A 13036-nucleotide genomic window follows, 5' to 3' on the forward strand; every position below is an offset into this window, starting at 1 on the left:
GCAGGGAAAGAAGAGGGAATGTGGTGTAAAGAAGTCTCACAAAGTTCCGTTTTTGATGACTACTTCAGTGTTGTTGTTTTTGAAATATCAAATGTTAAATTCTATTTTTAAAAATCTCCTTTTTTGTGCCCCCATTTCGTAGGTGCCCTAAGCAAGTGCTTAGTCTGCTTATTGGGAAACCCAGTACTGCGCCAAGGATGCCACCTTGAATAAAGTATTGTGGGGGCCCAGGAAAGCCCTGCCCCACAAAAGTGATCACATGACACAGTGCACACACATCATTTGAATGGGAATGCCCATCAACTTTGCAGGGGTCCAGGGAGTTGGTTCCTATACACTGCACATGGCAATGCTGGCATTGCAGCTGGGCATCACTAGAACAGCAGAGTTCTGCATGTCGGTTGCATAAGATCTTTTTGCACTAACCTAATTCTGAACCTAGATGGATGTGGCCTTGTGATACCTTTCGCCTCCTTTTAGTGATTTATCCCTTGCTTCTTTCAATTAAACAGAACATTCAGGTTTGCACATTAATCTAAGAGTATAACTATGCTGCAGACTTTAAGTAGTTTAGCAGTCCTGTTTGAATATAACAGTAAACCGTGGTAGAACATTGCATGATAATCAGGTGTGAGCCTGTGCCACCATCCAGATCTATTTCTCTAACCCCTTGAGGCAGATGGGGGTGAGGTGCAGGGGGTCACATGAAGATGGCAGAGGGAGCTTTTTTATATTAACTGGTATGTAACATGTATAAAGAAAATAAATGGTAACAGATGAGCTGGTTTTGTGGTTAGGGTATACAACCCAGGTCAGAGGCATGCATGAAGCTGAGACTCAGTCCTACCGCATCTCCTGCATATAACAGTAGGGCATGTTGATTGAATTTTTCTACTTTCAAATTTAAAAAATGAGCGGTGCTAAAAAGTTGTAACATGACTTGGGAATTCAAAAGTTATTCTGATTAAATTAATATAATTTAGGTCTGCTTGTAAAGCATGCGTAAAATTGCATAGAAAACATTAAAAATGATTGCCTAGCACTTGCAGTTATATTATATATCAATAAGATTTCTTATTTATTATTACTATTGTTTAGCATTCCCTGACATTTTCAGAAGGTGAAATTAAATTTTTGGGTTTTCTGAAAGCAGTATATGTGCTCCTTCATCAAACCTTGACCAAGCTGAGTGTTGTCCGACCACAAAACTTATAGCATATTTGAATTCCTCACACCAAAAAACATGTTTTTAAGACTCCTCACTGAAGTAAATGGCAAAAACTATGTTTCACCCCCTAAAATGGCATGCCCTAATATGTCGCACAGAATGAACCGCTGCTCACAAACAGCACAAATTCAGTGGAGTTGTACAGCTAGTAAAGCAAAGCCAAGAAAACTCTTGTCATTACCCCTAGCCCTTTCCAAAAACAGATAAGGAGCTATTCCTGAATGTTCAACCATCTTTGTAAACTCTCCTGTGAGATGCTAGGAAAGGCAGCAGAGAGCTCAGTGGTAGAGTACATGTTCTGCAGGTAGAATGACCTCTGTGAAGCAGCCTTGCAGCTGGTCAGAGTAGCTAATATGTGGCTGACCAATGGGCTGGCCTGGTATAAGTCAGTCTCCTGTGTTAATTGGAACTCACAACCACTAGAGGACACTGTGGCTCTTGCCTGTCACACCAGCTGCAAATATAATTCAGCACATCTGTTTCTTTGTACTGCCTTCTTATCCACCAGGACCATCCTGCATTGCAGCAGGACCAGCACAATATTAAAGAAACCCAACATCATGGGAAAGTGGTCCCTTACCACCACCACATATAACTAGATTTCAGTTCTTTTCTTGAGGGACATTCCTCACAGTCAAACACATGGGCAGCTCAGATCTTTGACTCTTATGGCTGGCAGTAGATTCTTTTGTTGATTGATATCCAACTTGTAATTGAAATCCATCGATTTCTGCTGAATTTCAACATTTGACTTGTGAAAATTAAAGACTGGTGGGGGTTTCATAGTGTTTCCAGACCCAATATATAACTGTCACCAACAGAGCTTCCAGAATAAAACGTCTGGCTTATGACGCAGTTGTAACAAGTGTAATCCAGCAAATTGAAATGAACTTATGTATATGAAGCTTGCATATTTCTTTTCTATGATAGGCCATGGATATTGAAAGGGTAACAGAGCGCATATTAGAGCTAATCATCCATTCAGCTCCCTGTGACATTTTAAGGACACAGAAGAGGCATCAGTTCCTATTGGCTAACATTTTTGCTTCATTACCCTTTCATCCAAGTGACCAAAAGAAAGTCTCATCAGCTTCTCTTTCCACTAATGTGATATATCAACAGTCTCTTGAACAGTTTATCTTGGAGTAGCAGATGCTGAGAACAGGCAGTTGATGGTTGGAAGATGCTGTTCCTGTCAACTTTGAAACTGTTAGTGGTGGGAGTGTGAATGTATTTTTCATCAACTGGTGCTAATTGGCTTACCAATGCCAAAATGTTTGTGTTATTACCAATGCTCTATTTTCCACTGTCACTAGTCTGTTTCCTGCTAACTGCTGTACCCTTCTGTTTTTGCCCTTCATGCCCTCTGACCTTACTCCTCTGCATTTCCACCCCCCACCCCCTCTGGACAGGTGCTTGCCAATTTAGGATTGCATCATGCATCTGGTGAAGTGGACTGCAGTCCATGAAAGCTTGCCCCATAACAGGTTTGTTAGTCTTTGAGCTGCCAAATGACTTTTTGTTCTCCATAGTTCATATCGCAAAGAAGACAGACAAGGACACTGCCTTCAGTTTCATTCAATCAATAATTTCCTCCAAAATTAGGAATATGTATCCCAGGTGATTGAACCATTATTGTATTTAAAGAGAGGCTCTTAAATGAACAAGGAAGCTTAGTCATCAGCTCAATAGCTTATTTTTAGATGTAGAAATAAGCCCAAACATTTCACTTCCATTAAAATTATGTAGCCTATGACATCTTGAAAATTACCTTTTTGCCAGCATAGAAAACAAAACAAATCAAAAACCACTCCTATACTTTGCTGGAAACAGGTATTCCATATATATTGAGATTTACTTAAGGAATATCCTGCTTTTCCCTTCAGCGAGAAAGATTTTAAAAAATGAAATCAAGAAGATGGAAAGAGAGTATAATATTAAATTTAATTGTGCTAAAAATATATATTTACATCATTGTCTCTGACCAGCATTATATTTGTCTATTTTATTTTATTTTTGCCATAAAAAGGGAGTGGTCTTTTCCCCTGGAGGTTCTCGGCAATGTACACTCTACAGAAAATGGATTTGATTATTATTTTGTACCACTTGTGACAGTCCCATAAAACAAATAATATATCATTTTGCAGGAAAGAGATACAGATAGAGATTGAAGTCCTACTGAATTCAATGGGGCTTCCCCCCCCCCCCAGGTAAGTAGGGCTAGGAATATAGCCTTAAATAGTAAAATGATCCTTGTGCTTGGAATTAGTGGACTCTAAAGCTACATAGATCTGAAATTGGGCTTATAATGTTGGGTTCATTTCCTTGGAATAATGGCCCCAAAGTCACCTGTGATTCCCAGGGGCTGTATGGTGGTGCAAAAATTATGCTTGGCTTGGAGAGGAGAAAGGAGATGCAGAGATATTTCTTTCCCTCTCTCATAATTCTAAAACCCAGTCATCTAACAAAACTGGACTGCAAGCACCCAGCATGAAAGGTCTGAGATGGCAGGGTGACTATCATGTAGTCAGCAGGACGAGCCACAATCATGGAAACAATCCAACCATGTGGTATCAGCTGCTACTTTAAAACAGCCTCTGTGTAGTGTGCCATACCAGTGGTAGGCATGTGATGTCCAGTTGGGCATTTTCCTACTGCTTACTGGCAGGGGTGCCAACTTGAATCAAATATTGGGGGCAGGGGAAAAGGTAAGCTCCACCCCACATAATTGATCACATGATGTGGTGCAAACACACCACTTGAATGGCAATTCCCATCAAACCCTAGGAGGTGGCTCCTATGCACCCTGGGAAGTAGAGGGAGTGGTGGTGGCAACTTCAGTGCAGTCCAAATGCACTGGCAGAGCCTATCCAACACTTCTGCTGGTGTATTTGCATCACAACAACCTCTCCAGTGCGCCCTGCCCCCTGGCAAGCAACAGCAACATGGCCGACTGGAGGTCAGGTGTGCAGTGGTGCCCCATCATGTCATTTGGAAAGCTCAACAAACCGAAGGACATCGTCCTCTTTCTGTGCTCCTCCTGATGGAAAACAGGCAGATGGGGACAGATATACCCCTCCTTTAAGACATTTACATCCTGCCTTCTCTTGTTTATTATGTACTACTATCATTGACTAAACTCTTTAGCGATGAAACGTCAGATTACTAGAATTATGTCCAAGCACTGAACCACTGTTATATCACACTTGGACTCTTTATTACTGCATTTGCAATTGTTCAAGATAAAATTTATTTTGGAAAGAGAAGAAATGAGCACTGAACTACTAATATATTAAAGGTGAATTCTTTATTTACTGTGCTTGTTATTGTTACAGATAGGTAGCCGTGTTGGTCTGCCATAGTCAAAATAAAAAAATTCCTTCCAGTAGCACCTTAAAGACCAACTAAGGTAGTTCTTGGTATGAGCTTTCGTGTGCATGCACACTTCTTCAGATACTTATGTGCATGCACACGAAAGCTCATACCAAGAACTACCTTAGTTGGTCTTTAAGGTGCTACTGGAAGGCAGTGTATCTGAAGAAGTGTGCATGCACACGAAAGCTCATACCAAGAACTACCTTAGTTGGTCTTTAAGGTGCTACTGGAAGGCAGTGTATCTGAAGAAGTGTGCATGCACACGAAAGCTCATACCAAGAACTACCTTAGTTGGTCTTTAAGGTGCTACTGGAAGGAATTTTTTTATTGTGCTTGTTATTGTTTAAGATAAAACCTATTTGGGAAAGAAACTACTTGCCATTTTTATGGACGTTTATTGTTTGTTTACCGATAGTTGCCTTGGTGATAGTATCGATTCCATTACTGAATGGCAAGTTTATCTAGATATATGTCACAAGTGTAAAATCAACTTAAAGTCGTGTAAGTGATTTGCCAAATTTGTAAACTAGGTCCATCTCTCTAGACACAGTTTCATAAGGTCCGGCATCAGAGAGTATCACAATTCTTTGCTATACGAATCCCTAAAGCTGCTTTTATTCAGCTGAAGCCAGCAATCTCTCATTGCTTTGTGAAATGCTACCTTTATCTACATCTGTGGATCCAGTTTGCCTGCATCAACCCTATTCCGGCGGGAATTCAAGGTACAGAAAATCGTAGATTCAAATTCTTAAGGGACTGCTCACATTACCCAGTTGCTGTTCTCAAAGCACAGCCTATTGTGAGTGAGAGGCACATGTGGCACTTATAGCAGTGGCCTTGCAATACTGACAATGGCAGCCAGACAGCATTCTTTCTTCTGAGCTCTCTGTCAGAATTCATGCTTAGCACATAATACACATATCATGTGAACAAGAATCCCTTTAAGACATTGCTCTTGTAGTTGTGTGCCAAGGTAAACTGTTGAATGGTTGTCTGGAAAAGGGACCCTGTGCGTAAAAAGAGGGAGCAGCAAAAACAAACAGTATAAACAGTTCGGAATATATTAGTTTATTGATTTACAGCATTGTCTTATAGGGCAGGGAGAAATTGTGCTATGAAATTGACTACAAAAGTAATTAAAAGGGGCTGTGTATCCAATGCTGTACCAACAGAGTCATGCAACAGGACTCTCATTTCCTCTCCTCCCCCTCAGGATGGCTAATTATTATTATTATTATTATTATTATTATTATTATTATTATTATTATTATTATTTTATTAACAGCAGCAGCAACAACAACAACAACAGTGGCCACACCCTGGAAACATCTTCAACTGGCCAGTGAAACCAAGTGAGGGTAGTCAATCGGTCTCAAACCCTTAATGACTTAGGGACTTCCCCTGCATGCAAAGACAGATTCTGGTAAATGGAGGAGATGAGACCAATAGTGGGTTCAGTGGTCAAGAAGGCAGTTTCTGCATGTGCTGCAGAGGGAAGTGAGGGGCAGATGGGGCTCATAAACCTGGGAAGGTAGTCCATCTAAGAGAAGGAAAACTCTGATCCTAAACCTCCACTGCCTTGTGGGATATAACTGCCTTGTGCGATATTTAAAGGCTCTAACTCAAGATATGTAATCTTCACCCTGGAAATTTCTTCTTTTGCTGGGATGGTGTTCTCTTGCTCTATAGAGTTAGGGAACATTTCCATTCTTTTTATTCTGGCAAGGCTCCTGTGCCTTTCAACAGCTGCATGACGAGCAGAAATTGAGCAGCTGATTCTTTTCCAGGCATGCAGATGCTTAACCGAATTCTCGACCCATTCCTTGTGAGAAATTGGACAGCTCAGCATTTCACAGGGATCAGATTCACTGTCCATCAAACATTTAGGGCAGTCTTCCCGCTATAGCTCAAAAAGCATTCTGGTTGAATGTTGCAGTTTAGAAAGCGACTTCTGTTCCAACTATTATGGCAGCCACTCCAGATTCTTGCCATCTTTTGAGAATCCCACTTACACGAATGAGTGATTATACTAGCAATCATTCAGCCTTTTCACAAACCATCTGGAACCTCGCAACATTTTACTCTTTCACTCTAATTCTTAAAACCATCACTGTTATTACAATTAGCAGCAGCAGCAGACAAAACTGCATTTTTGCTCCTTTGTTGTTTAACCCATACCTTTTAATTCTCACATCTGCAAGGAATGGGATGCCATCAGTTTACACAATATGCTAATCCTTTCATACTAAACTTTATTTATTATTACAAGCAGTGTTTCATAGGAGCAAATGGGGCTCTGCCCCACCAGCTTCAGCCAGACCCACACTGCAGGAGTGGCACGGCCTGTTAGCTTCCTCCTCCTTAGTCTGCATTGTTGCTCATGTAGAAGCCAGCAGTGAGGAGGATGGGGGCAAAATTAGAATTTGTTGTTTCCTCCTGTCATTGGCTCTGACTCCATCTGCTGTCAGTCTCCCAACATTTCACCCTACCAGTCTCAGTGGACACCAGCCATCACTGGTTGCAAGATATGTGCACACTCTTGTGCACCCCAGAAGGTTCATTAAGGGCAAATGTGGCCCTTGCATAAAAAAACAGTAGCCACCGCAGACCAGAGTGCCCCTGTTGTAGAGATGAGGCTGTGATGGACAGTTTAGGTCACCTGAACTGTGTTGACTTACATCTCTTTCCAGTGCTACCTCTGTTACATGGAGGGTTTTTTTAAAAGAGAAGAGTCCTTCTAATCTTTGGTTGACCTACACGCCAGTGTCAGTACTGCAGCAGACAACAAACCACAATACAATCCGAGGAACTGAAAGGGAAGGAACCAAAGCACAGGGAGATTACATGGCATGCCTGGCAGGAGACAAGACAAGTTGGGTGGTGAAGGAGCAGGACTGCAGCAATGGGAGGAAGAATTAATGGGAAGGAATCTCCTCTCTCCACAGAACATCCCATCCTTCATACCGCCAGTCTTAAAAGCTAGGCGATAATAATATTGAATAGATTGGTGCACCCAGAAACTACTAAGATTCAGGTTGGCTCCTTCAGTTTGTTGCTGCTCAAGACTGAGAAATGATCTTCAAAAAGTGAAATCCCAGTGGATTGCTCACTAGCCAAGACCTATAGCGTATCTTAGGAATTGTAAGAATTCTACCTAAAACAATAGTTCAGTCACTTCTGAAAGCACCGGACTGATAACCAAACTAAATTAGCATTTCAGGCCTCTGTTTGCACCTTTATATTTTCCTTTACCCATCAACAGAAACCAAGCATTCATGTGCAAACCCATCACACTTCATTGCATTTCACACATTATTGAACAAGCACTTTAGCAAGAGATAGCTTAGGGACATGGACATGTGGCTTTTAGAAACCGTCCTCCAAATAGGAAATGTTAACCAGTTAATAGCTTACAGTTCCATAGACATAGTAAGCCCCAAAGATTATAACTATATTGCCATATCCCTATCATGTGTGAAGCCGTGTGACTTGTATATTTCCCCCTACTTACAATCCAATCCTCCTTTGATATGCATGATTTATTGAATGAACATTATCAATAGCAAAAATTGTCTTTGTCTAGCTGTCTCAACTGTAGCAACAAGGCAAATATCTGGGAAAATCTCAGAGTCATTTATATTATCAACTAAATCATAAATCACTAAATGTTGATTTATATGAGCAAGCTCTCATTCAGCCTATCCTGATTCAGCAGTGCTTGTTTATACAAACCAGGATTACCAAAGTATAAGAATTCATTGCATGCACAGCTATTAAAAGGTTGGCTGCAATAGGTTCACAGATTACGTTGTATCTGAGATTTTGAATGGTACACATTTTAAATGGGTTATTTATGTATACCTGTTTTTGTTACATGCTTACTAAATAAGACAGAACAGAAGAGAATGAAGATGTCCCAAAGCGAATACTGTATATATTTTCCTTTCTTTTCCCTGGCTTCCCTTTGGTTGTTGACCATATCAGCAAATATTAAGACACTAGACAATTAAAGGATTCTATTTTGTTGATTATTCTTCTGAGCAGAAGATCTGCCTGCACTCCAGACTATACAGTTACAGGCCTCAGCTCCAAAGCATTGTCTATCTGCTGCCACTAATCATTTTCTGCTAGGATTGATCCATTATCAGGGCAGCAAGAGAGAATTTCTATCATGGGGGCCATTCCAGAGAAATCTCATTAGAACTAAAGGTCACAGAACAGTATGTAGTACTAAACTCGTCACAACTCTAGCCATATTTATTCCTGCTGCTCCAACACAGCAGTAAGTCTCTATTTTATAACATTATTTAAGGTCACAGATGATGCATTGACAGAGACCTGAGGTTGCAGCCCTGGACAACTATGGTCTGGGTGTGGGTGAAATACACACGAAGCTGGAAATGTTAATTTTCCAGTCACCTGGAAGGATGGGAGGACCACTTTTCCATTCAAAACTGGCCAGTGGAATGGCTGTTCTGCGTCCCCCAGCATCTGAAGGCAGGGCTGGCTCAAAACATTTCACTGCCTGAGATTAAGGACTAGATGGTGCTTCCTTTCCCATTATGCATACAGAACTGATTAGACTGCCTGAGGCAGCTGTCTCACATTGCCTAATGGTAGGACTGGCCCTGTCTGAAGGGCCACAGGTTTCCCATCCCTGATGCAGATTCTCTCAGAAAACTGTACACTGAGAATGTTTACTAATCGCTTCTAAGATAACATCCTTCACATCTGTTCTGACTGAGGTGTCACTCTGAATATAGTATAGCTGTCAAGCATTCCCAGCTAGCTGCTATTGCTTGGATGAGTTTATGTTACTGCAGCTTGAGGATATAGGCATGAGTCTTTTCCAGTTTTTTTAAAGCTGCTAAATTCAGACGAAAAAATACTTTGTTTTTTCAATATATATTGGACCCATGATGAATAAATAAAATTGATAAATAAAACACGATAAAACCAGGCATCTTTTAAGATAATAAAAACTGCAGCCAACAATAGGATACTAAAATATCATCAGCACAAAGATTATCTTTCTCTTTTGCTGGATGATTTTTTTAAAAAAAAAGATTAAAGTAAAACAGTGCCAGATTTATATGGGGATATATCTTTCTATCTCCATAGGAACTTTTATTTTTAGTGAAAGCTGGGCATTTAAGGAAGGAAACTTGAATCACCTCAATGGCCAGGTCCCCAAAAACCTCCCATGGCTACAACCCGGCTTGAAAGATGGGGATTTGAAGAAGAGGTTGCAGATGAGCAGTAAATGGAAGGGGTGTGTGGAAAGGCCTGTAGGAGATCATTTCAACACCATCTCTCTCGCTTACTTAGTAACAGCGGGTGACAGGAACAACTGAAATGTTTCATGATAAACCAGCCACATTTGCTAATGAGCAAACACCCACAGTGTGTGTGTGGCGGCGGCGGTGGGGGGGGCGGTGGCAGAATCCTTCCTTCCATCTTTCCCCCCTCCTTTGTCAATTAAAGCTTACTTGTATTGTATTACTCTAATGTTCCCAAGCCCTGATTTGATTGAACTGGCTAACTGGATATCCTAGGATTTATTGTGTTTCCTGCCTGTTGTAATAAGCTTTGCTTGGGCTGACGCATTCAGAGCAGAGCAGACCAAGCTGGGTGTAGGAAGAGAGAAGCATACTGGTTCTTGCTTTTGTGGGAGGCCATTGTCTGACCAAAGCTAAACCAGAGGACTGCTATGATCATGTGACTTTGAGCAGCTTCTGTTTAGTATGTGCCATCATCTAGCAGGCAAAGCATGCAGCTTTACGGATTACACTGCGGCCATTCCTACCATTAGGCAGAGTGAGGTGGCTGCCTCAGGCAGCAATGCTGCCTGTGCCAGGTTCAATGTTCTTTTGCTAGTGCCCAAACCCCTGAACAATGCAGGTCTGGAATAGCTTATGATGTGTCTTACCCTATAATAGTTAAGAAACCTTTTCAGCGTTTGCCATTTCAAAGAAGTGTTCTTTGAAATATAGCAGGATACGGGTATGATAGATGATGTTTTAGGATCCTATTGTCCATTGCAGTCTTTATTATCTTAGTTGTGCCTGGTTTTATTGAACCATAATTCATCATAGACTCAGTATATAGAGGAAGAAGATGGCATCACATTTCTCTAAAAATGGAACAGGCTGAATGGTGCCAAATTTAGACTGATTAATGCTAAGGCCAGGGATGCTTGTGTGTGCACAGTGCAGTATTTGGGTCTCAGGTGCCTTCCTGCAGGCCTGTTGGGAATCCCACAGGAGCTGTGTGTTTACTCTCTATATTATTTGGGAGAAGGGCGCTTCCAGGTGTAGACAATTTACAAGCATGCTTTTAGAAATTGAATAGCTATTCTCCTTCCAACCCCAGAAGTTGGGGGACAATTTTCCTTGAGACCACTGGGTGTAGAGAGATGTTTGAATGCTCCCTCTAAGCCTTGTAGGACTCCCACTCCTACCTACTTTCCGCTGCAATGGGAAGGGAGGAGGAGAGAAAATGAATTAGAAAGGGAAGTGATAAACCAATAGAGTTGGTTTCATATTAAGTGCCCATGGTCAGAGCAGCCTGGGACTCTTATGTTCAGGATAATTCGGTGTCATTGTTAGTGTTCTGAATGTTGTCTGACCATATCACCAGGCTGGCCAGCAAGAAGCCCTCTGTTTCTGGGCAATGTGGAGGCATATTCCTGCTCTATTCTGCCTCGATCAGACCACACCCAGACTACTGTGTCCAGTTCTGGGCATTACAATTTAAGAAGGATATTAACACCCTGGAACATGTGCAGAGGACAACAACCAAGATGATCAAGGGTCTGGAGACCAAGCCTTATGAAGAATGGTTGAAGGAGCTCCATATGATTAGCCTAAGAAGAGACTGAGAGGAGATATGATAGCCACCTTCAAATATCTAAAGGGCTGTCACATGGAGGATGGAGCAAGCTTTTTTTCTCCAGTTGTGGAGGAGAGGACCCAAACCAACAGTTTCAAGTTACAAGAAAGGAGATTCTGACTGAACATCAGGAAGAGCTTTGTGACAGTAAGAGCTGTTCAAGAGTGGAACAGACTCCCATGAAAGGTGGTGGGTTCTCCTTCCCTGGAGCTTTTTAAGCAGAGGTTGGATGGTCATCTGTCATGGATGCTTTAATTGTGATTCCTGCATTACAGGGGTTGAACCAGATGATTCTCAGGGTCCCTTCCAACCCTACAATTCAGTGAAAAGAACATCATGGCCAATCCAGTCACAGAATCATAGAATCACAGAATTGTAGAATTGGAAGGGACCCTATCTAGTCCAACCCCCTGCTAAAGCATCCATGACCGAAGGCCACCAAGCCTTTGCTTAAATACCTCCAAAGAAGGAGAGCCCACCACCTCCCGAGGGAGACTTTCCCACTGTCAAAGAGCTCTTACTGTCAGAAAGCTTTTCTGAATGTTTAGTCGGAATCTCCTTTCTTGTAACTTGAAGCCACTGGTTCGAGTCCTACCCTAGAACAGGATCCTGTTCCAGCATCCTGTTCTCACAGTGGCCAATCAGACACTTTCAGGAAACCCACAAGTAGGACAACAGCATCCCACCCTCATGGGGCATCCAGCAACTGGCATCAGAAGCATTACTGCCTCTGGCAGCAGCAAGGTTCTCATGGATGCTGTTGGTGTATTTCCAAAAAACAAAATTAAAAACTGGGTGTGTGGCTGGCCTGCTTGGGATGTGCCTGCTGGGTGTGTGGCTGGCCTGGGATTCTATAAATAAACATTTCTTCTGTGTTTCGCCTTCCTTTCCAGGGCTGAGAATATATTGGATGAAGCACCCATTAAGCCAGTTTAGCAACAGCAAGCATTCATACCTGGCCTAAAATAACTATAGGATTGTTTGGCTCATTCAACTCTTCCTGTGATAGGTCAGCCCATTCATTTCTTCTAGGTATAGCACAGGCTTGTCCAACTTCCAAGAGACTGTGATCTACTCCTGCTATAAAAAAGCTGGTGGTGATCTACCCACTGGATTGACCAAAGTTGTTGGGCTTTTTTTTAGAAAATCAAAGTTGTTGAGCTTTCGGAGGAAAGTCAAGGTTGCTGAGCTTTTTTGGAAAAGTAAAAGTTGTTGAACTTTTTGGGGGAGCTCAAAGTTTTTTGGGAGGGGGTGGAAGCGGTCCCTCGATCTACCGCGATCTACCACAGGCTCCCCACGATCTACCAGTAGATCGCGATCTACATGTTGGCCATCCCTGGTATAGCAGATCCAAATGGCACCTGGGTGAAGCTGCAGGTTTGGTCCATCCCCCCCCCCCTTATTGGGATCATCGTCATCAGCATCACAGCCCATGTTAGAGCTCAAAGTTAGGCACATTCTTCTCATTGGTATCAAACCCTGCAAAACATATTCTCCCTCCTTGCCTCTTGGAACAATTAAATCAGGCCCTGGCTTTGCTTT

The sequence above is a fragment of the Podarcis liolepis genome (genome assembly GCF_965112155.1).
Source record: "Podarcis liolepis genome assembly, chromosome: 4".
NCBI lineage: Eukaryota > Metazoa > Chordata > Lepidosauria > Squamata > Lacertidae > Podarcis > Podarcis liolepis.